This window comes from Lynx canadensis, chromosome B2 (genome assembly GCF_007474595.2).
Source record: "Lynx canadensis isolate LIC74 chromosome B2, mLynCan4.pri.v2, whole genome shotgun sequence".
NCBI lineage: Eukaryota > Metazoa > Chordata > Mammalia > Carnivora > Felidae > Lynx > Lynx canadensis.
This window is the reverse complement of record NC_044307.1, coordinates 123741711-123767522: the sequence shown is the minus strand read 5'-3', so window position 1 is coordinate 123767522 and position 25812 is coordinate 123741711. Positions and strand designations below refer to the sequence as shown.

General features: G+C 39.3%; 1 protein-coding gene and 1 pseudogene across 8 annotated transcripts in view; both read left to right on the top strand.

The window, feature by feature from the left end:
• MAP7 (microtubule associated protein 7) overlaps positions 1–25812 on the top strand; it is a 176157-nt gene that overhangs the window by 72847 nt on the left and 77498 nt on the right. The gene's annotated exons all lie outside the window — the stretch shown is intronic.
• On the top strand, positions 20609–21178 carry LOC115514434 (annotated as a pseudogene).

Sequence of the window (25812 nt, the reverse complement as noted above, 5' to 3'; positions counted from 1 at the left end):
TATTTTTCAGAACAATAAAGATGCTTTACTCACTAAATTACTTGTCCTTACAAAATATTATGTATCTTCATTTTCATAGGTAATATTTGTAAATTTTGTCATAAAAACACATCTGATCTAGGAAAGAAAGGTTATATATAGTGTCAGTATCCAGTAACCATTAGGAGATGGAGTGTGTGTGTATAAATGATTTGCTTTTGGTATTTTAGGATTATAAAATGAGTCAGAGTGGCATATTAGATATATCTTTGTAGCTAGATCTGACTTTTCCTTTTACCTTTGACACTTAATAGCTCTGTGACTTCAGACAAGGTATTTATATTCTATAAGTGTGTTGGTATCATTATTACACAATAAGAATTATCTCTAATTTGCAGGATTGTATGTACTTGAAAGAAATAAGATGCCTTACTTAATGCCCAGTTCCCCAGAAAAAAAATATATCAGTGTTATTAATGTGTGTATTAACTCATTTTCTGTTCCATTAACTCACTTTCCAATTCATTTTGTACTTAATGACTATTTTTTGGAGACCTATCTTTCTGTGTGGAAAGCATATTTATGTATAGTACTGAAGTATTAGGATTAGACATAGTCGCACACACAATAAGCACTGATTTTCATAATGAATTATTCAAGTGTGATAAAATAAGATTGCGTCAATCAAATGAAACTCAGGTTACTCAGTAAGAAAATAGGAAAAATGTCTCTGTACACTCCGTGGCATCCGCTCCGCTCATTCATGAAAGCCCACACAGCTGTGGGAACAGAACCTGTTGTCGACATCAAGCTGCTATGGAATAACTGTAGGAGTTATGGGTGACCCCCCCCCCCCCGCCTTCCAGACAAAAACTGTTCTCTGTAATTATCCGACCTATCCTCACCTTCGCATTTATCATTGTCTGATGTAATAATGTGTACTGTGTTCCCACGCTGCGATGTATGCTTGATGGCAGCAGGGAGTTTTGTCGGTTTCGTTCACTGCAAGGGCACCTGCCAACCTAATCAATCTATCGAGTTAATGCATCAGTCCCTAGTCTGCAGTAGGGCCACGCCTACTCTTTATAAAACACACAAGGTAACAAAATCGAGGATGCAGTTTTATAGCTAAAATAAAGAGCCTCATAAAAGCACTAGCAGTTTGTTCCAACTTTTGGAAGAAAGGAAAAAGTCAGCACGAAATGTTACCATCTTCTGTTACAGATGATTAACGGTGTGCCAAGCAGAACAGAAAACCAAAAAGTTTACTTCCTTCGTGAAAAATAATTAAAGTATGGACTCTAGTGAAATAATTTTGTGATAAAAGGCCAGGTCAACGGTGAAATAAGCTCCTTCCCCTAAGCCCCGGGCAAGGTCCGTGCTCTGCTCCGGAGAGATAGCCCCTTCCACACACTCAGTGCTGTTCAACACACCCTGGCAAACTCAAGCTCCTTCACCAGGAATTTTATGTTGGCATATTTTTTAAAAGCTACAAGTCATGTGAAATGAGGCTTTCGAAAAACACTAGCCATTCTCAAAGTTACAGTGAATCTATACTTCTATGAAGAAGATAAAATGTTGTACTTTAGAGTCAAAACACCAGATTTCCACTCACTCTTTTTTTTTATTATTTATTTTTTTTTTTAATTTACATCCAAGTTAGTTAGCATATGGTGCAACAGTGATTTCAGGAGTAGATTCCTTAATGCCCTTACCCATTTAGCCCATCCCCCTTCCCATAACCCCTTCAGCAACCCTCAGTTTGTTCTCCATACTTATGAGTCTCTTCTGTTTTGTCCCCCTCCCTGTTTTGATATTATTTTTGCTTCCCTTCCCTTAGGTTCATCTGTTTTGTATTCCTCATATGAGTGAAGTCATATGATATTTGTCTTTCTCTAAGTTTGCTTAGCATAATACCCTCTAGTTCCATCCATGTAATTGCAAATGGCAAGATTTCATTTTTTTTGATTGCCAAGTATACTCCATTATTTATATACACACACACACACACACACACACACACACACACACACACACACATATGTACCACATTTTCTTTACCCATTCATCTCTTGATGGACATTGGGTTCTTTCCATACTTTGCCTATTGTCAATAGTGCTGCTGTAAACATCACGGTGCATGTGCCCCTTCGAAACAGCATACCTATATCCCTTGGATATACACCTAGTAGTGCAATTGCTGGGTCTTAGGGTAGTTCTATTTTTAGTTTTTTGAGGAACCTTCATACTGTTTTCCAGAGTGGCTAGAGCACCAGCTTGCATTGCCACCAATAATGCATAAGAGCTCCTCTTCACATCCTCACCAACATCTGTTGTTGCCTGAGTTGTTAATGTTAGCCATTGTGACAGGTGTGAGGTGGTATCTCATTGTGGTTTTGATTTGTATTTCCCTGATGATGAGTGATGTTGAGTATTTCTTCATGTGTCGGTTGGCCATCTGGATGTCTTCTTTGGAGAAGTGTCTATTCACGTCTTTTGCCCATTTCTTCCGGGGATTATTTGCTTTTTGGGTGTTGAGTTTGAGAAGTTCTTTATAGATTTTGGATACTAACCCTTTATCTGATAAGTCATTTGCAAATACCTTCTCCCATTCTGTCGGTTGCCTTTTAGTTTTGCTGATTGTTTCCTTCGCTGTGCAGAAGCTTTTTATTTTGCTGAGGTCCCAATAGTTCATTTTTGCTTTTGTTTCCCTTGCCTCTGGAGATGCGTTGAGTAAGAAGTTGCTGTGGCCAAGGTCAAAGAGGTTTTTGCCTGCTTTCTCCTCGAGGATTTTGATGGCTTCCTGTCTTACATTGAGGTCTTTAATCCATTTTGAGTTTATTTTTGTGTATGGTGTAAGAAAGTGGTTCAGGTTCATTTTTCTTCATGTCGCTGACCAGTTTTCCCAGCACCATTTGCTGAAGAGACAGTCTTTATTCCATTGGATATTCTTTCCTGCTTTGTCAAAGATTAGTTGGCCATACGTTTGTGGGTCCATTTTTGGGTTCTCTATTCTTTTCCATTGATCTGAGTGTTTGTTTTTGAGCCACACACTCACTCTTACACTGTTTGTGTGACCACAGGCAAATCCCAATTGACCTTTCTAAGCCTCTTTTCCCTCCTCTAAAGGGCAACAGTCATGCCTGCCTTAATCAAGTTAAGATGGTCAAGTAAGTTAATACCCAAGAAAGTGATTTATAATCCATAAAGCAAATTATACTTGAAGATATACTAAAAAACAGTGCACGCTATTTTCTTAAATGAAGAATTTAATCACTTTATGACTATATATATATTCTGTATTTGTCAAAGTATCATTAATTAGGGGAGGAAAAACCCACCAAAACAGTAAGAAGACCAAGGTACAGTTTTTAATGCCAAGGTACATTTTTTAATACATATATATGTGTATGTATATATGTGTGTGTGTGTGTGTGTGTGTATACATATATATATTTAAATTTAGAAAACACTGGCATAGTGGCTAAGATACTAGATTTTAAAGCCAAATTGATGATGATTTTACCCATGATTTAGCTATATATGTCAGACAAATTTCTTAACTTTTTTGAGCCTTGGCTTCCTTCTCTCAATGGTGGGGAGAATATTACCTCAATGTAAGCTTACTATGAAGAATAAATCGAATGAGACCAAGTGCTTAAAGCATCTAGTACAGTCTGGAACAAAATAGATGTTTAATAAATGGTGATTGTGTTTGTGGTTCTTGATTCTTTATAAATATCATTGAGTATATGATTTGTTTCTTAAATCATATGGTACTAAACTTTTAAAATATATTAGTTAGCCACTATTACTATATATGAAAATCTAATAGAAATTTTCCCAGAGAAAATGATCCTCTAATTTTCCATAACTTCCACTTTTCTGGGCCTGAGGATATTTAGATTAAGTAGCCTTTGAAACAAGAATCAGTACAATTAAATTTTCCAAAAGCTATCATTCACTCACCTAAACCTCCTGAGATCTCAAAATATGTTAGGCAGAATTTAACTTATCCTTCCGTAACAAAACACAGATGTTCATAAAGGGTGTTTCAAGGACAGAAATTAAAAATTCTCTGAGAAATGCGTGTTGCTCGTGAATCTCCTATGCTCTCCAGCCAGAGTTGCTCAAGTTTAAACATAAAAATCTGCTGGATATGTCCTAGCATGAAATAGAATGAAAGGCTGGGGGGGAAACTTTCATCCACAAGAAGGGCATGAGGGTAGTAATGCATATTGTCATACAACCTAAAGGTGTGTAAGTTCCAAGATTGACTGTATTTAGTCAGAGATGCACATCTATTAAAAGTCACCAATCCTTTCTCAGAGCGTTTCAACTGAGTTATTGTCTGGTGAATGATCTCTGAACTAAAATTTTCGTACTGAATTACCAGCATTGGTATACTGTCTTGACAGTATAATTTACTTTTCTTATCAGAACTTCAAGGTGACATAAATAAATAAATTTCAGTTGAACTATAAACCAATTTCAAAACTTAGGTTAAGTTTTTAATATATGGGAATCAATTCTCCATTAGAAAGTAGTTTCCTACGACGACCTTTTCTATTTAAAAAGATCATGCCATAATCCATTTCTGGATTGTAATCTGGTGGGTGATACAAATGAATTCTTAGTATCTTATCACAGACAGAATAAACTAATGTTGCCTGAACAGCAAGTAACGTGTGACATGTGATGAAAGACCAAGAAGGTAAAGTTAATATTTAAGCTTTAATCCACTATTGGCAGTGCAATATTGTCCTGTTTTTCTGTAAGTACGGTCAAAGATTAACATTTTTATATAACATTTTATGAAGAATTCTTTGAATATTTGAATTTTGTGTTTTCTGATAACCAAAATACATAATTTAAATATATAAGTATTTAAGTTTAATGTTTTCATAATAAAATGCTATCAATACTAGCCAAAGGTCATAGGGTGAAAAATAAAACAAGTATGTCACCCAATAATTTTAGTTGGATTACAAAATTATCAAGAACTAAGTGAAAGCTGTTCAACATGCATGAAGTATGTCTACATATGTGAGAGTTTTCTTAGTTCTCAAACACATAGAGTTTGGCATATTAAATATTCTTAAGTACATTCTTAAATATTTATGTATTAAGTATTTTTACATGTATATAGTGAGTATTAGGAATAAGATGGGGCCCTTGTACTACAGCAGCTCAGGTGTGTCAGCTTTGCGTGGTGTTTTAGAGTTTTCATATAAATTATATAATCTGTAACCAATAGCAACTGAGTTAACTAAAATTCTGCTGTAGAAACCTAAGAAAGACACACACCTGAGAATACATGAAATGGAAATGATGTGGGTCATCCGGTATAGAAGAGGGCTGTGTTCTTCAGGAACTATTAAATCAATTGTGCTGTAGGCTTCAAGCAGTTAGTTTTCTGAAATGGATCTTTGCTGTATGTCACTACACCTAATTAAACAGCAATTCCACAGCTACCTCCTAGCAACAGATGTGTTAAATGGTCCCATGATGACGGGTGAGGCTGGGTTCTCCCAAGTCACAGCTCAGGAGATTTTAAGTTTGCTTGTATAGGATATCTCACTCATCCTGTGCTTTGCAAATATTGTTTGTTTTTTTAAATTGGAGGTTTCTGGCAATCCAGCACGTTGATCAGCGCCATTTTCCCAACAGCATTTGCTCAGCCCTCATGTCTCTCTTCCAGTTCAGTGTGGTAATTCTTGCAATAATTCAGACTTTTTCATTATTTTATTTGTCATGGTGATCTGTGATCAGTGACCTGTGGTGTTACTACTATAGTTGTTTTGGGATACCACAAACTGCCCCCACACAAGATGGCGAGCTTAGAAGATAAATGGGGGTGTTCTGACTCCATGACCAGCCATTCCCTCGTCTCTCTCCCCCTCCTTGGGCCTCCCTATTCCCTAAGACATAACATATTGAAATTAGGCCAATTAATAACCCTACAATGGTCTCTAATTGTTCAAGTGAAAAGAAGAATCACATGTCTTTCACTTTAAATCAAAAGCTAGAAGTGGTTATGCTTAGTGAGGAAGGCATTTTGAAACCTGAGAGCAGCCAAAAGCTAGGACTCTTGTGCCAAACAGCAAAGTTGTGAATGCAAAGGAAAAGTTCTTTTTTATTTTTTAATCTTTTTTCTTGTTTATTATTTTTTATTATTTTTGAGAGAGAAAGTGCAAGCAGGTGAGGGGCAGAGAGAGAGGGAGATCGAGGTTCTGAAGCGGGCTCTGGGCTGACAATTGGAACTCACGAACTGTGAGATCATGACCTGAGCCGAAGTTGGACGCTTAACTGACTGAGCCACCCAGGTGCCCCAAAGGAAATTTCTTGAAGGAAATTAAAAGTGCTACTCCAGTGAACACATGAATGATAAGAAAGCAAAACCACTTTATGCTGATACAGAGAAAATTTTAATGGCCTGGATAGAAGATCAAACCAGCCACAACATTCCCTCAAGCCAAAGCCTAATCCCAAGAAAGGTCTTAACCCTCGTCATTTCTGAGAGAGGTGAGAAAGCTGGAGAAGAAAAGTTTGCTGCTAGGGGCACCTGGGTGACTCAGTTGGTTGAGCATCCGACTTCGGCTCAGGTCATGATCTCACAGTTCATGGGTTCGAGCCCCACGTTGGGCTCTGTGCTGACAGCTCAGAGCCTGGCTCCTGCTTCAGATTCTGTGTCTCCCTCTCTCTGCCCCTTCCCTGCTCGCATTCTGTCTCTCTCTCTCAAAAATAAATAAACCTTAAAAAATTAAAAAAGCAAAAAGTTTGCTGCTAGCAGAGACAGGTGCATGAGGCTTAAGGGAAGAAGCCATTCCCATAACATAAAAGTGCAAGATGAAGCAGCACGTGCTGGTGTAGAAGCTGCAGCAAGTTCTCCAGAAGATTTGCTGAGATCATTCATGAAGGTGGCTACACTAAACCAGTTTTTCAATGTAGATGAAACAGCCTTCTGTTGGAAAAAGACGCCATCTAGGACTTCCTTAGCTAGAGAGAAGTCAGTGCCTGGCTTCAAAGCTTCAAAAGACAGGCTGACTCTCTAGTTAGGGGCTAATGCACCCGGTGACTTTAAGTTGAATCCAGTGCTCACTTAATCATTCCAGATTTCCTAGGGCCCTTAAGAATTACACTAAATCTACTCTGCCTGTGCTCCGTAAATGGAACAAGAAAGCTTGGATGACAGCACATCTGTTTACAACATGATTTACTAAATATGTTAAGCCCACTTTTGAAATCCGATCAGAAAAAAAAATTACTTTCAAAATATTACTGCTCATTGACAATGCACCAGTCACCCAAGAGCTCTAATGGAGATGTATGAGATTCGCATTGTTTTCATGGCTGCTAACACAACAGCCATTCTGCAGCCCATGGATCAAGGAGTAATTTCAACTTTCAAGTCTTATTATTTACAAAATATGTTTCATAAGGCCATAGCTGCCATAGGTAGTGATTCCTCTGATGGATGTGGGCAAATTAAATGGAAAACCTTCTGGAAAGGATTCACCATTCTAGATGCCATTAAGAGCATTCATGATTCATGGGAAGAGGCCAAAATATCAACATTAATAGGAGTTTGGAAGAAGTTGATTTCAGTACTCATGGATGACTTTGAGAGGTTCAGGACTCAGTGGAGGAAGTAACTGCAGATGTGATGGAAAGAGCAGGAGAACCAGAATTAGAAGTGGAGCCTGAAGATGGGACTGAATTGCTATAATCCATGATCAAACTTGAATGGATGAGTTGCTTCTTACAGATGAGCAAAGAAAATGGTTTCTTGAGATGAAATCTACTCCTGGTGAAGATGAGGTGAAGATTGTTGAAATGACAAGTAAGGATTTAGAATTATTATGTGAACTTAGTTCATCAAGCAGCAGCAGGGTTTGAGAGGATTGATTTCAGTTTTGGAAGAAAGTCCTGCTATGGGTGAAATGCTATCAACAACATCACATGCTACCAAGAAATTGTTCGTGAAAAGAAGAGTCAATCCATGTAGCAAACTTTATCATTGTCTTATTTTAAGAAATTACCACAGCCACCCCAACCTTCAACAACCACCACCCTGGTGAGTCAACAGCCATCAACATCAAGGCAAGACCCTCCACCAGCAGAAAGATTATGATTCGCTGAAAACTCACACGATGTCTAGCGTTTTTTAGCGTATTTTTTAATTATGGTAAGTACATTGTTTTCTTACACATAATGCATTGCATACTTTACTACAGTATAGTATAAACATAACTTTTATATGGACTGGGAAACCAGAACATTCATTTAACTTGCTTTGTTGTGATATTGGCTTTGTGTGGTAATCTCGAAGTGAACCTGCAAAATCTTTGAGATATGCCCATTGTTTTGAGCACGAAGGATGTGACAGAGGACCCTTCCTACCTACAGGAAATCAGGCAGTCTTTGAAAATGGAAAACAGTAGGAGAGACTCATTTTCTTTTGCTTTCTATGATACATAAATGGGATTTTGGTGAAGAATCAGGAAGGTGAACTAATTTCTAGTGACAAAAATGTTTATTTTCAATTTTTTTATAAACATGCTTCCTAAGGTTGTGTGTGTGTGTGTGTGTGTATATATATATATGTATATATATATATATATACATATATATATATGGTTTATATAATGTTTATATATATATAATATAATATATAATGTTTATATATATATATTAAATTATCAAAGTCTAACAAAGCATTACAGCGAGTTTGGCACAAACAGGAAAAATCACCCATAATCCCATCACCTTAATGGAGTCTTCTCAGTTTTCGTGTATTTTCATATATCAGTTTTCATGTATTCAGCATGAATGTGCATATTTATAATTTAATTATTTTCATTTAGGGTTACATTATGAGCATGCATGGTACTAACTTTTAGTACTTTTATTTTTACTAGTTAAGATAATAACCCAAGGAAGGAATATTCTTGACTATTGCTGCTTTTGAATTTTTACAGTTGTAAGTGGTTGTTGGGGAGGAAAAACATTTCCTTTACTCTTTTAGGTTAAGTCCCTGAGGGCCTGTGAATTGAACTAACAAAGGACAGATTAACAAGAGAAAAGACACAATTTTTATTTTTACCTGCACAGGAGTTCACAGAAAAGAAAGAAAATTCAAAGAAATGAATTTGGACTCAGGGGCACTTATACCATTTTAACAAAGGAAAGGGGGTTTGGGCTTCAGGGGCTGATAAATTGTGAAGTGACAATAAAATGGAAAATCTACTGAGAAGATAAGAGTTAACGTAGTAAGGTTTGTTTTTGCAAACTCATCTCCGTGCTGTCTGTCTCTGGGGATAAGAGTCACTCTTCTTTTTCTGGTACAGGAAGGTGGGGGGAGGGGTGGGTGATCCTGTCACAGGGGAAATTTATGCCCCTGATTTTCGGCAAATGGGGATGGGAGACATAGAGAATTCTTCCTGCATCTGTTGATTCTCAACTGCCTTCAACTCAAAATAATACTTAATGCCAAGGTGGCATCTTTTGGAGTGCCATATGCTGATCCCCTTCGTGGTACACTAATGGACATCTTTAGGTATAAGGCTGTCCATGTTGTAGATTATTTCCTTTAGAGATTGTGGAGTTGAAAATTTTAGACCTTTTAATGGCAGCAAATAAATGCTGCTGGATTCCTCTCCTAGAGTTCTGCCAATATGCCAGTGTCCTGTAACTCCATTTTAATACTGCCACTTTGCTACTTACAGCCTTTTCCTCCTCATATTTTCAGTGCTGCATTTATTTGGAAGTACATGTCTGATATTTCTCTTCTGGGTACACACTAGATGTAAAATCAGGAATTGTCTCTTCAAGGACCCAGAAAGGCATAGTTCTAACCATAGGTGAAGCTAGTAGCGATATCCATGTGCTGTGTTTTAAGGGGTAGCATAACTTGAAGCGGGTGTCTGTTTCCGCATTGATCTGTGGGTGAGGGGTCATTGAAGATATTTTTAAAATTACAAATAGATAGTTTGAGTAGGGTTAAATCTTCATGAGCTATTCACCCCCAAACTCAAATTAACATGTGATTTCCAGTGGGACTAGTGGGTCAAATGATGAATGGATCCTGATGGGTGGGGTGTGGCTCAGCATTTGTGGTTTAGGGTTAGAACTCCAAGCTGTTGGAGTTTCTGGCAGCTTGGAAAGATCCTAGGAGCTCCATGCACCTGAGTAGACAGGGAGGGGACCAAGAGACTAACACAAATATTGGAGATAAAGCATTGAAAAGCAGCAATTTTGTTAATATTTTTCATGGTTTCAAAACAAACACAAAACATAGGTGCATGCATACATATATAAATAAACAACTAAAAACACCAGGAAAAAAAAAACCCACTTAATTTCTCTCAGTGAACACTTAAAATTAAGTGGTCTGCCTTTGTTGATGTAGTTCCAATTATTAATAGTTTGGGATGAATGCTCTGAAGCTATTTCTTCACTTTTTAAAAAGGTTCATTTTATTTTACTAAATTCAGTCAAAATTTTTGACCCAGTGTTCCATATAAACATAAGAATAAGAAAATCTGGGGTTGCCTGGGTGTCTCAGTTGGTTAAGCATCTGACTTGGTTCAGGTCATGATCTCCCGGTTTTCAAGTTTGAGCCCTGCATCAGGCTCTCTGCTGTCAGTGCAGAGTCTGCTTCAGATCCTCTGTCCCCCTCTCCCTCTGTCCCTTCCCTGCTTGCGCTCTCTCTCTAAAAATAAATAAACATTAAAAAAGTGTTTTAAGAAAAGAATAAGAAAACCAAAGTAATTCACCAGAATTTATCTTACAGGAAGGAGAAGGTAAGACTCTTGATGGCTAAAATAATCATAATCATTAAATTTTTCCCGTTTGTGGCTAATGGAAGGAAGTCTGTCTATTCCAACATCTATCTATTCTAATCGCAGGAAGAGCCTCTCCCCAATTACAGCAAGTAATTAGATGGCCTGTTCACTTTCAGAATCCTTAAACTCACTCCTTGCACATTCACTGGATTTTTCAGAAGGCATATTATGATACATGCAAATTGAGAAATTTTGGGGCTGTCCCCATCAGCTGCTTACCACTGGGTCGAATCTTAAGCAATGCATTTGAAAACTCTGAAGCAGCTTCAATTTATTATAAATTAATGACATAGGATGTTCATTAATTATTAAGCTGCACTGAAATATGCTGAATGTTGTTGTACACAGGTTTTACAGTCAATAGATGTCATCAGAATGTTTTGAAATTATCCCCTTGAGAAAAACAGGAAGGATTTTACCACTGTGCATTTGCAGTTGCTTGTTAGTTTTGCAGTAACTTTCAAAAACAGGACATTGATTTATGCTATTTTCCCTCTCCTCTTCCGAGAAAATTTAACCACTTTGGGGGGGGGGGAAGCATGTCCTATATCTCAAAAAGCCCCTCAAAAAAATACAAGAATTCAGTACTCAAGCTACTGATTTTACACTAACGTATTACATTTTCAGTATTTTGGTAAGATAGGTAAAAGTATTCCATGGTGGGAATTACATCCCATTAAAAAATATGCACTTACGATGCAGTAGGGGTAAAGTTATTTAAAAACAAATTAAATGAAGAAACCTCCCCGGAAATGAATTTTGGATTCAGTTGTTTCAGTTATAGTATTTTTCTACCTAGAGTTGTGTGCTGAATTCTGTTGGCGAGAAGGACAAAAGGCTTAACTGAAGCCACAGGGAATTTTAGATAGCATGTATTTGGATATTGGATAGCATGTATAAGGAGGAATGTAGTTATATTCCTCCTTAGAACTGTATTCTTCCCTTTCAGAGCCCTTATCCCAGTCTGTAACCTTCACTAGGGTGATCATTTGGCTAATGCCCAGGTCTCTGTTGCCTGTAAATTCCATGTGGGCAGAGCTATGCCTGCTTCTGCCCACCATTGTGTCCCCAGTGCCTAGCACATGGGATGTAGGTGCTCAGTGGACAGTGGAATGATGGATGGGAGGGGAAGGGGAAGGATTCTTTTGGTCATTCTAAAAGTCCATGAAGTGGTTTTTTTTTTAAAGATAATACATTAGTTGTGTTTTTCTCAGCAACTGATGGAAAGGGTTGCTTTGCCAGTTTTGCATTCTGCGTCTTATATTTGTCAGGCATTGCTGTAACACCATTTTGAAGAATGGGAATGCTTTACAAGAATTCATTGTCCTTTAACAATTACAGCCTTTTAAAAGGTTTGACTCTCACCATATGAAAGTTTAAATAATAGGGTCGCCAAATGGACCTTATTGCAAATTGAGTTCATATAATAAAGATTTTCTAGCACATATCCCAGAGCATTGTTATATAATTCCTAGAATCTGCTCATCTTTTTCAGAAGTCTTAAAACAGCTTCTTGTTTCCAATTGCTTGGACTTCCCTTCCTTTTTATTTTAGTACAGCACCCTGTAAAGGTTTTTGCTTAAGAAAAGTTTTGAGTGGTAATTTCCAGGACAAACTGATATTAAGAGAACAATATTTTTTTGCAATTTTCTTAAAGCACCACGTACTTAAGTATTTTTTCAAAATAATGATGCTTTTTCAGCCAATATTTGAGGCTTTATTTTGCCTTATTACAGTTTAAAGATTTATCATAAAGTATCAGTCTTAGTTGATAATATTAAAACACATCCCTTTATTTCCTGCTCTTACTGCATTGAAAGAAAATAAAGAGAAGCTCTGGGGAAAAAACCAGAAATCTTTAGTTTTAACTTTTTTTTTTTTAATTTTTTTTTTCAACGTTTATTTATTTTTGGGACAGAGAGAGACAGAGCATGAACGGGAGAGGGGCAGAGAGAGAGGGAGACACAGAATCGGAAACAGGCTCCAGGCTCTGAGCAGTCAGCACAGAGCCCGACGCGGGGCTCGAACTCACGGACCACGAGATCGTGACCTGGCTGAAGTCGGACGCTTAACCGACTGCGCCACCCAGGCGCCCCTAGTTTTAACTTTTTAAAAAATTTGTGTTTTGGGGAGGGTATGTGTGGGCAAGTGTGTTTTACTTTACAGTACCCTGGTTATGGTACAGACACTTAAGGGTTTGTTTTGCTTGTTTGTTTTAGCTTTGGCTGTTGTTCGTTGTAGAAATGAATATTAAAGCATCAAAAACAGATTGAGTATCCAGTGTATACTATACAAATTAATTTTCTAAAGTGCCAAATTTTTTTAATATCCTAAAGTTGGGGACTAACCTAAGAGCAGTCTTGATAGATGACAGTATGGCTTATTGCACAGTTCTCTGTTAGTTCGAATTACTACAAGATTAGATTTTAGAATATCTATCAGAATTAGTCTCCTGTATATTCCCTATAAAAATAGCTTCTTGAAACTGAGCTTGTGCTAACTGTTGAATAACAGTGAGTGTAAGACCTGTCCTCCTTGGCAGATTTCTGGAATACATTCTAGGTTATCAGTTATTAGTAGAATCATATGAAGTTGACCTTGGGGTAGAGTTGATCTGCTCGCATGAAAACTGAGAAACCTAAGTAACAAAGATGTAGACACAAAAAGTTCGCCAGTACATTTTTTTTTTGCCTCTGGAGAGGACCAGTGGGCAGAGCCAAACTTCAAGAATAATTTTAAGCTGGGTTATTTGCTGAATTTTTATTCATTTTAATTGAAGCCCCAAATTGGAGCTCCAGCCAGCATGATTAATGTAATTTTAGTCTAGGAAACTTTTTAGAAATCTTTAAAACGCATGCATGGAATGCCAAATGCCTGAAGCTTTAACCCGTCTTTGTCTTTCTGACAACAATTAAACAATAGGACCATTGTTTCAATCTATTATTAGGTCATGTGGTAGGGTCATGTTTGCATAAAAGAGAATACTTGCCTTTCTGTTCTGTGATGGGCTTGTTTACAGCTTATTCAAAAATGGCATCAAGTTTTTGAGGAACATATTAAACATCACTATTCTATACCACTGAAAATTAAGCGACACATAAAGAGATGGTTCCCATTGCGATGGACTCTGGTGTACAAATTCTGAATAAGTATCAGTAGCCTGTGTTGAGTTTGTATACTTTAGCTTGTAACAATTGCCTTTCCAGAGAGTCAAAGGACAAATGAGTCTCCAAAAATGACTCAGACTTTATTGTTTCTGGAAGACTTCACTACAAAGCTATAAAAAGTATGAAGTATCAATACAAGTATCAGTATAAACAGACGTGTCATACTTCTGATTTTGTAACCAAAAAGCCTGACCTCATTTATTAATGCAAATAAGTATTAATTTGCACTCTATCACAATGACACATCAATATAGATAGATTGGCAAAACAAGCCATTTTATTGTGTAAGTGGGAGAAAAACTTTTCCTCTGCCCTCTTAGGTATATTACCTGAACCCTGCAATTAAACTGTCAAAAGACAGATTAACAGAAGAAAAGCATATGATTCTTTACTGTTACTGATTTTTACATGCTTGGGGGCTTCACACAACTGAAGTGAAAACCCAAAGAGACATTTAAACCCAGAGGCTTATACACCATCTTGAGAAGGGTGATAGATGGAAGAGACTAGACCAGGGAAAGTAGATTTGGGCATCTAGGGGGAAGGTACAGTATAGGAAAGTAACTATATGGGAGAAAGTAATGGCACGTAAGGGTTATTTAGTAGGATCTGTTAGGCCGACTCAAGTTGTCTCTGGTGATTGGTTCTTCTGTTCCGGAAAAGGAGAACACCTTTACAAATGGATATTTGTCACTTTCACAAAGTGAAATTTATCCCTTGCTTTTAGGCAGAAAGGAGGTGGACAGAAAGTTCCTCCTGTGTCTGTTTGTCACTTGCCTTCAGCTCAAAATAATCAATATGCCAGCTTTGGGGTATTTGGGGATGTTATATCCTGATCTGCTTCCCTTTACGTAAAACGAGACCCTGCTCTCATAGTTTTTCTTGCCTTGCTCTCAAGAGGCTCCTTTTCAGGAACAGTGCATTTTCTCCTTGTTCCTGGTTCCTTTGGTGACACCTCAGAGGTTTTTACCCCCACCGTGAACCACGCATCATTCAGGATGCATAAGTGGTGCACCTTTTTTATGGTAGTAGGAGAAGGGAAATGTGAAAAGCAAGGTGAAGAAGGTTTTAGGGGGAAAAATCTGGAGATCGGTTCCCTTAGAGCCCTCCATGTATATATACTGCCTTAAAACAACGGTTCTTAATCAGGAGTTTATAAATTCAGAGGAAAATAACTGCATCTTTATTTCCAGTGACCTCTTCTGGAAACTGAACATTTCCTTTAATTATGAATGTGAGCAACAAACCTACAGCAGTGTTAGCACCAATAGAAGTCTGATACTTTCATATCTTACTACGGTTTCAGATATCTTAAAAGATAGTTTAAATGGATCTCAGCTTTGAAATCATGGCAGTTATTAGACTGCCCCTAGATTTTATTTAATGGGTTAATGAGGAAGCACATTACATTTTAATGTCTTGATAACCTTTTAAATAAAGATGGTTGTATTTTTTATGGTGCTTTGTATTTTAATTTATGCATTTAAAAATACTATCCTGAGAAAGGATCCAACCTGACTTTCGCCAAAGGAACCCAAAGCAGAAAGGTTGAACTCCTTGTTGGTGGAAAGCCTTCACGTACCCGCAGGAGCATGCAGATCCCAATTTGCAAGCTGCTGAAAGGGGAATGCTGAAGCCCACCAGCTCTTAAACTGTGAATCCAGGACACCCAGACTTGCCTTTTTTGCCAAAGAGTGAAAAATGTGCAAAATCACTTAAGCCTGTGGGAGACAAATCCTTCCAGTTTTAGTGTATGTGCTGCCGAAGTGAGCACAATGGGAGACAAATCCTAGTTTAAATTCTGTTATCCATGGGTTCTGAATCAGGGATGTACATCAGACTCCTTTAGGGATCTATTTTTTTTTTTTTTAATTTTTTTTTTCAACATTTATTTATTTTTGGGACAGAGAGAGACAGAGCATGAACGGGGGAGGGGCAGAGAGAGAGGGAGACACAGAATCGGAAACAGGCTCCAGGCTCTGAGCCATCAGCCCAGAGCCCGACGCGGGGCTCGAACTCACGGACCGCGAGATCGTGACCTGGCTGAAGTCGGACGCTTAACCGACTGCGCCACCCAGGCGCCCCTAGGGATCTATTTAAAAATACACAACTAAGTCTTACGCCTCAGGATTGCAGTTCAGCAGGTCTGGGTGGGACCCAGACATCTCTGTGTCAAAAGTCCATAGATGATCATACAAACCCTCAGATGAGAAGAAGTGCTCTGAAAGCTTGTTCTGTAAGAACTATTTTAAGGATCCCATTTTTAAAGATTTATGTTTAATTGAAAAAAGTTCATGGCAGGAAATGAGGAAACTTCACTATAGTTTGGAAGTTATAACTGCTGAAAAGACATCTTCTGCTGAGGCAGCAGGTGGAGGACAGCCCTTGACCATCAGTCCCTGGGGGCCATGAAACTTTCTGAAGCTACACATGCCATTTTTCAAGGTAAGGAGCCAATAGCTCTCCTGAGATTTGCAACAGCATTTAAGGTCTTTAAAAGAGGCAGAAAGAGGCAGGAAATAGCTTCCCAAATACGAGACCTTGAAATTTAATTGTGAAATGACCAAAAAGGCAAAATTATCAGACCTACTAAGGGAACCGTTATGAGAACACCATTAATTCTATGAGAAAAGCACTGGACTGTCGCTCTAATTGTTTAATCTTAGCAGTATTTTCTGCTTTATATTATTCTTGGAATCAAAATACTTTTTTGCAACCTAAGTACAGCATCATAAGGTGGCAAGATAAGTGATTTTGATGCTATACATTGGGGGGGGGGGAGGTAAATTATTAAAATATATCAAGTATTTATTGTGCTTAAAAATCCAAAAGAGGGGCACCTGGGTGGCTCAGCCGGTTGAGCATCCGACTTCAACCTAGGTCATGATCTCACTGGCCCCAAGTTAGAGCCTGGCGTCGTCCGGCTCTGTGCTGACAGCTCAAAGCCTGGAGCCTGCTTCAGATTCTGTGTCTCCCTCTCGCTCTCTGCCTAACCCCCACTCACGCTCTGTTTCTCTCTCTTTCAAAAATAATAAACATTAAAAAAAATCCAAAAGAAAAAGTGATCATTAAAGTAAGAATTGAAAAAAAACTTTTTAAGATGAAATAATTTTATCTTAACCCTGGGCTTTTCTCTTACCTTTGACAGTTTCGTGTCCTTGGACACGAGCCCTCTGTTCATCATTGTAATAATTCTGGAAACTTAATTCTTATTTTACTGTAAAGCCTAAAGTTTTCTTTTCACATTCGAAAATTTTGAAGCAACAAATGTCCTATATGAAGTGTATGGTGTCCACCTTACGGCAAGTGAGAAAAAAAATTCTGTATTGTAACAAAGTGTTTTTGAAGAAATGAAGGTGCCGTCTTTCAGTCATGAAAGAAGTTGACAGCTTTTCTAGTTGTCACAATTGCAAGTTGATATCCATCTCTGCCCTTTTGCCTGTGTCAGATAAACTACTTCCTGCTTTGGATTACCATGCCTTCTCCTTGTCCAGAAATGCCCTCCCTCTGCCCCCCATCCACAGGGGTACTCTTTAGAGTCAGGTCAGGCATCCCCTCCTCCAGGAAGCCTGCCCTGCCTTTCTCTGTGCCTCTACAAAACCTCACACATACCTCTGTCATGGTACTTACCACACTGTATTTTAATTATCTGCTTCTATGTCCCTTAGGAGACTTTAATCTCAGTACCATTATCTTTGTGTTATTATGGCTGGAATGGTGCCTGCTCATTAAATATTTTGCTGAGTAATTACATACATAGCCTCCAGCTCCCACCTCTCACCTATTATTGTCTGTAATCCTGCCCTGACCTGGCAGCACAGGGATCATGCTTTGGCCTTTGAGTTGCTGCCTAAGCCAACCAAGGTAACCTGCCCAGCCCGACCAGCTCGTTGTATTAAACTGAGTCCAAGCTGAGTCTAACAGTGTTCGATTGGCCATCAGCCCGAGATTACTCGTCATAGCCGGAGCGAGAACAGGCAGAAGCTGACCACTAAGCTCGCCACTCCCTAGGTATGTCTGTATGTCAGCTCCAGACTCTCAAACTTGCCATCTTATTAACTATCTTACCAAGATTTCCTTTTTGCCAGGCCTGTACTGTTTTGAAAAAGAAATTGTCACTTATATCTACTCAGTTATTAATATAATCCTAGCTTAATTCTGAACTTGAAAATAGCAGTTTCTTATGATAGCCCAGTGAATTTAGTGGGAAGCAAAATACAGAGGATCTGAAAGCAGTTGCATTTCCTTTTGAAAAGTGAAAAAAAGCAGTGGCCATGGACTCGTGTTACTTTTTTTTTTAAGTGTATTTATTTTGACAGCGCGTGCGCATGAGCAGGGGATGGGCAGAGAGAGTGTGAGAGAATTCCAAGCAGTCTCCCTGCTGTCAGCTCAGAGCCCAACACGAGGCTCAATCTCATGAACCCAACCAAAAGGTCATGACCTGACCTTAAATCAAGAGTCAGATGCATAACCAAGCCACTCAGGCGCCCCAAGACTTGTGTTACTTTCAATTCCTAGGAAATAGAAACAGCATGGACCTGGGGCCCCTGGGTGCATCCTAAAGGTTTTATTAATCGTGCACACAGTTTTAGGTCTTACACTGTTTAATGGTGCAGTTGAACATAAAATTAATGTGTCTCCCTTTGACAAAATACAAATCAGTATGATGTAAGACTGAGCTACATATATCAGCTGTATTCTATAGCCTGAATTTTGGCAGAGAACATGGTTGAAACCTTTTTTTTTTCTTTTAGAAATAGTATGTTTAATTATAACTAGAAGTTTTCTTTTTTTTTTTACCATTTAATTTAATTTATTTTTTTAATTTACATCCAAGTTAGCATATAGTGCAACAATGATTTGGAGAGTAGATTTCTTAATGCCCCTTACCCATTTAGCCCATCCCGCCTCCCACAACCCTCTGTGTGTTCTCCATATTTGAGTCTCTTATGTTTTGTCCCCCTCCCTGTTTTTATATTATTTTTGCTTCCCTTCCCTTAGATTCATGTTTTGTATCTTAAAGTCCTCATGTGAGTGAAGTCATACGATATTTGTCTTTCTCTGACTGACTAATTTAGCTTAGAATAATACCCTCTAGTTCCATCCATGTAATTGCAAATGGCAAGATTTCATTTTTTTTTACTGCCAAGCAGTACTCCATTGTATATATATACCACATCTTCTTTATACATTCATCCATTGATGGACATTTGGGCTCTTTCCATACTTTGGCTATTGTTGATAGTGCTGCTATAAACATTGGGGTGCATGTGCCCCTTCGAAACAGCATACCTATATCCCTTGGGTATGCACCTAGTAGTGCAATTGCTTGGTCTTAGGGTAGTTCTACTTTTAACTTTTTCAGGAACCTCCATACTGTTTTCCAGAGTGGCTGCACCAGCTTGCATTCCCACCGGCAATGCAAAAGAGATCTCTTTATCCGCATCCTCACCAATATCTGTTGTTGCCTGAGTTGTTAATGTTAGCCATTGTGACAGGTGTGAGGTGGTATCTCATTGTGGTTTTGATTTGTATTTCCCTGATGATGAGTGATGTTGAGCATTTCTTCATGTGTCGGTTGGCCATCTGGATGTCTTCTTTGGAGAAGTGTCTGTTCATGTCTTTTGCCCATTTCTTCCCTGGATTATTTGCTTTTTGGGTGTTGAGTTTGAGAAGTTCTTAATAGATTTTAGATACTAACCCTTTATCTTATATGTCATTTGCAAATACCTTCTCCCATTCTGTCGGTTGCCTTTTAGTTTTGCTGATTGTTTCCTTCGCTGTGCAGAAGCTTTTTATTTTGCTGAGGTCCCAATAGTTCATTTTTGCTTTTGTTTCCCTTGCCTCTGGAGATGTGTTGAGTAAGAAGTTGCTGTGGCCAAGGTCAAAGAGGTTTTTGTCTGCTTTCTCCTCTAGGATTTCAATGGCTTCCTGTCTTACATTGAGGTCTTTAATCCATTTTGAGTTTATTTTTGTGTATGGTGTAAGAGGGTAGTCCAGGTTCATTTTTGTACATGTCGCTGACCAGTTTTCCCAGCACCATTTGCTGAAGAGACAGTCTTTATTCCATTGGATATTCTTTCCTGCTTTGTCAAAGATTAGTTGGCCATATGTTTGTGGGTCCATTTTTGGGTTCTCTATTCTGTTCCATTGATCTAGTCTGTTTTTGTGCCACTTGGTTGAAACACTTATCTTGTATCTATCAGATTGCTAGGAGTATTATTTCTTTATCCATTTTATGCCTTCCAGTTAATCTAAGGAAGGGAGCAGTAAGAAAGAGAAACAGGATTTCATCCCATGTAGCTTACTTTCTATCATTTCACTGAAGTTCTTAGCTTCTATTTCTGTAGTCTTAGAGACCTCCCAATTTCTCTTTAAAAGTAACAGGCATTATCAAGATTTGATTAGTATGAAATATTGTGAAACTGTAAAACTACTGTGACTTTATGTGTACTTACATGTGTATGGTTGAACTTTCACAAAGGAGATGAGAAAATTCTCCTTAGGGTCAAGTCAGGACAGCTCATCAAAAGCACAAAGTCACTTGTTTCTTTCTCTTATCAGAAAATAATAATAATAATAGTAATAATAATAATAATAATAATGGCTTCCTCTTCCCAAAAGTGGCCTGAGGTGATCTCTGAAAATGGTTCGCTATTCACTTGACCCGGAAAACCCAACAAAATCATGCAAATCAAGAGGTTCAAATCTTCGTGTCCACTTTAAGAACACACATGATACTGCCCAGGCTATCAAGGGTATGCATATCCAAAAAGCCACCAAGAATCTGAAAGACATCACTTTGCAGAAATAATGTGTGCCATTCTGTCGCTACAGTGGTTGAGGTGGTTGGTGTACCCAGGCCAAACAGTGGGGTAGGACCTATAGGGTCAGTGGCCTGAAAAGAGTGCTGAATTTTTCCTGCACGTGCTTTAAAATGGAGAGATGGGTTTAGATGTAGATTCTCTAGTCATTGAGCACATTCAGGTGAACAAAGCCCCCAAGATGCGGTGTAGAATTTACGGGGCTCATGGTCAGATTAACCCATACGTGAGCTCTCCTTGACACATTGAGATGATCCTCACTGGAAAAGAGACTGTTCCTAAACCAGAAGACGAAGTTGCACAGAAGAAAAAGATATCCCAGAAGAAACCGAAGAAACAAAAACTTATGACCCGGGAGTAAATTCTGCATAAAATAAAAGAAAAAAGAAGCATGATTTAAAGAAAAAGGAATAATAAAGCCCCTGGCCATCTCTCAGGCCTCAGCACCAGGTCTCAGTTATTCTCCAGGTTGTTCAGCAGGTGAGTTTGTCTGACCTGCTCTCAATGATCAGCCTTCTGGAGGCAAACCAAGCTTGCTTCCTACCGCATTCCAGCCATTCATTATTCTCTGTCTCTGTGTTCTCAGTGTAACATGGGGACACTAATTGCCTACCTTACAAGGTGACTCTAGGAATTAGACTGGATGTATGTAAAGCCTCTGGCACAGTGCTTGTTCTATAGATGGGGCTTGATGAATGACTCTCACAGTTCTTGTTTTTATTACTGTTGCTCATATATTTTTTCCCTGTCTGGTGGTTCTGTCTCACTTCCTTCTTAGAACTTGGATTTTATAATGAGCACTCTGTGTTTCTCCTGTTTTACAGGATCAATTATGAGTGTTTTCAGTGGTATTTGGTGTTGTAGAGTTATTTCGTTTGTTAGCCTCGGGCCCCTTTTCCTTCCTCACGGAGTTAATCTGATGCTAGACAAGAGAGCAGATTGAGAGCCTGTGGGGCAAGAGTTGAATGAGTAGAAGTACTGCATACTAAGTTGGACATTTCTAATTAGGATTTGAAGCATGGTTTTAAGTAATCTAAAAAGGTTTATAATAATCTGAAGCCAAGATATAAAGGTTTATAATCAATATTTTGAACATTGCATAGTAATAGGATAGTGTTTCTAGCTTTTATATTCAACCTAAACTTTTTGTGTAAAGTTGAGTCTTATGAAAGGACTAAGGTTTTTGTTTTTTTGTTTTTGTTTCTCCGAGTGAAATCAGAGTCAAACTTTTCAAGCTGGTTTAGAATAATTTCCAGATCAGTGGAAACCGAAATGTGTTGCTAGCAGGTGTCTTATCATAGACCCCAATGAAATGACTGCATTCCGTCTGCATTCCTAAAAGTGGTCATTCTTGCATGCAAACTTAGCTAAGTAGCTAAGTTGGTGTGAGTCTTAGCTAAGTTGGTGTGAGTCCGTTCGGTATTGTTATTTGTATAACCCCAGCATCGGCAGTACCTGTGCTGATGGCTGTAAGTGGCAGTAAGTTTTAGGGAACTGCTCACAGAGAAGAATTATGCTACACGGCGATATGTCCACTAAGTTCTTGGGAATAAAGCTGTTTGGCTTCTGGCATGTGTGTGGAGTGGGGCCAAGGGCTCTGGGTTGGAGGTAGGGAAGTCCCCATTCTGTCCATACTGGGTGAGTACTGGGATGCTCTTGCTAGTACAAGGTGTCTCATGGAGCGGGCTCCAGACCTGATCCAGTTCAATTTCCAAGGAATACGAGGGGGGTTGCTTGGGCTGTCATCATGGGAAGTCTCGTTCTGATAGGAAGCAGCAACACCTCCACACAGACTGGACAGTGTGGCAGCCGCCCAGTGGAGTGAGGAAGGGATAGGGCAAGGGGGCAGTTCTTTGCTGAAAAACTACATAATAGAATGTACCTTCTGCATTATTTTTGCTGTAGGCAGTAATGTTTCTGACACCGTGTAGGTCATGGCAGAAACATTTTTTCTTTGCTATAGAGAGATTACGTGACCAGATATAGAAGTAAAACATCACTTATGCCAGAGCTCTCAGAAGCTTACCTGTTGAGCCCACCTAGTCTAGCCCAGCACAGTACAAGTGTAGGCAGAGGACTTAAAAATCAGCCTTGATGATGAAGATTAACGCAGCGATGTCATTCATATTTATTCCTGTCTCTCTGTGTAGTTGAGTTACACCTTCATGTTACTAAAGCTCATAGAGCTGAGGCTGATGGTTTATTATAGAGGACAGATATTAATACATCAAAAATTGTATGTAACTGGTTGTTCAGTGCAGAGACCTAGATCATAAGTTTTAGTGTGGTCCACGTACTACTTTAATGTGATTTTTTTTATGAATAAGATGTTTTAAAGTTAGCGGAGTGAGTTTTAAAAAGGGATGGTGCATGTTTCCTTATGTAAAACACGACTATGACTAATGAGACAGCATCAGCTATTTTTTTCATCTTTCCCATTCCTGCTGAGAGGTGAGTAAGTGCTTGTCCACAGTGTTTTCAACGATGAAGAAGGCTGTCTTTTAGGCATATGGAAAATGGAGTTTCTCTCGAGCATCAGTAGTTGCCATATTTTTGCTACTGAATATTTGTTTACAAAGTCAAGTTCAGCCTGCCTGCTAGAAAAAAATCTGCTTAAAGAAAATTGAATAGCCTATCCAGAGGTGCTAAACTGAGAAACATACGAAAGACTGTTTCTAAGACAAGATATTCAAAAAATCTAAATGACTAATTATACTTGTTTATGAAGTGAACCTCCTTTCTCAACTAGCTCTAAAACATAATCACCTGTGACCCCTAGCTTATACATATTTGCTAGACTATTGTAGTGTTTAAAAAAACAAACAAACAAAAAAGCAATTCTTTATGCTATATGGGTTATGTTCCCGAAGTTCATTTGCAGGATGGCAGGTTGAAAGCTGGAACATACACTCACATTAGTAAAATACCACATATGCACCTGATGAGCCACAAAAGCCAGTTTCATCAGTTATGTAGTAATGCTATCATAGAATCTTCATGAAACAAATATGCTCAGAATTATTCAACGCTTTCTAAAATTCTAAACTAATGGTAAAATGATCTATCATCCTCAAATTGCTCGTATTCTGTTTCGAAAGCTGATTTTCGTGCTCTCTGTCAATCTCTGCTTCCTACCCCATCCTCATCATTTTCCTCCTTCCTTAGTCTCCATGGAGACCAAACTCAGTATTAGCACAGCTCCTCTCTCCTTCACTCTTTACAGAAAGCACACACCCTCTTGCACTTTTTCTAAGGCTTTTCAATGCCCTAAAACAAAGGAGGTAAAATAACAACAAGGTTTGAGGAAGTCTTGGGCTTGTACTTCATCTGTAAACTAAAAAGAAACTGCATTGCCATGGTATTCATGGACTGTTCCCGGTACGACCAGAAAAAGGGGCAGGTTCGAGGGAGCGCCCGGAGACTGCACTGAGATTCATTCACATTTCATTAGAAAGCCCAGACAGTTCTTCAAATATTTTCCTTTCTGACAGTGACTCTACTGGAATCTTGAAAACAGAACGGGTTGTCTAGGAGCAGGTTCTTGGATAAAGAACAGAGTGTGGAGACAAGCCAGGCCAGTGACCAATATGGTGCTCCCTGGGATGGAAGGAGGGCAGCCTGGCTCACAGCAGCTCCTTCCTCCACTTAGCGTTTGTTGACTGTTTTCACTTCTTCTGGAAGGAGCTTGCTGTACGGGTTTACCCTCTCAGCCGCCCTCACCTCCCTTCTGGCTTTTCCAACCGGCCTCGATACCAACCCTTGCGTGGAGATTGTCCAGTAAGAGACGGTCACAGAAAATGCATCCAAGGCACTTAGAACAGAGGAGTCCGTTTATCAGCTTAGTTTGGCTTAGCTCTTGATGACTCTGAGGGACCTGTAGCTTAGGCAGATTGCAAATTTGTAATTGGCTTCTCTTATTTGAAATGGACGTAGCATACTTGAAATGAACATGTGCATATTAGCTGCAGCCCATAAACCTAGGGGTCATCAGTGCTCCTGCCTGTCAAGAGTCTTCCCGTCTGGCCTGACAGCCCGCCAGGTTTTGCCGCCTGCCACACAGCCGTCTTTGTGCTTTTGAGCGTCGCAGGGCCCCGTGAAACCGCTCCTGGGCTTTCAGGCTGGCGTCCTTTCCTTTAGCTGGATTTGTTTTCATCAGTTACTACATTTAGATATTTGATAGGTTCCAGAATTTGAGATCCTCCATTTGGGGACGTTTTGAGTCTGGCAAATGAAAGAAATCCAACAAATAAAAAGCCAGGTTCAGTAAAAAGATAATAACGACGAGAGAAGAGCACCATGCTTTAAATCTCGCCTTTTCTTTCCTGCAGAGGACTGAAGAAATGCTTGGTCATCTAAGTCCCTTGTCCTGGCGGGAGTCCCTGGTTACTCTGAACAAACCAAAGCCCTGGCTTCATCACATTTCTGTGCACTCCAGGACGAGAGTCATAATTATTTCATGGATGCGAATGGATCCACAAACCACATATCCCAAAAAGTCGCTGGCAGTGTGAGTCCTAACACAGCATCTGCGTGGAGCCCCCTGGGTGGGAGTCCACACTGTCCTCCATGCAGGTGCCTTCAACCTTCATCCCCAGCCTGTCCCCACCGGCTGAGGCTCAGAGGGAGGAACAGCTTCGGCACTCTGCCCTTCTCCGCGCTCCCTGGCCCAGCAGTCCGTAATTCTGGCTTTGAAGTGGGCCCTGGGTGGCCGGGCAGCGCTCTACCCCTTTGCTGCACTGCTCCATTTCCTGGACAGAGAAGGTGCCGGAGAAGCAATTCAATCCCAGCCCAGCCCACAACATCTATCGGAGTTGGCAGAAGCCGCTGCTTGAACGGATCCAGGTTTGGTTTGCAAAACTGAGAGGGGAAGAAGTGGTAAGCAAATCCACATAAAACCTAGTTTTTAAGTTTCTGATTCAGCCCTAATAGGGCTCCTCGCAGACCCCATCCCTGCCTCTCCCAGAGAGGTAAAGCCGCCTTGGAGATTTTTTTTTT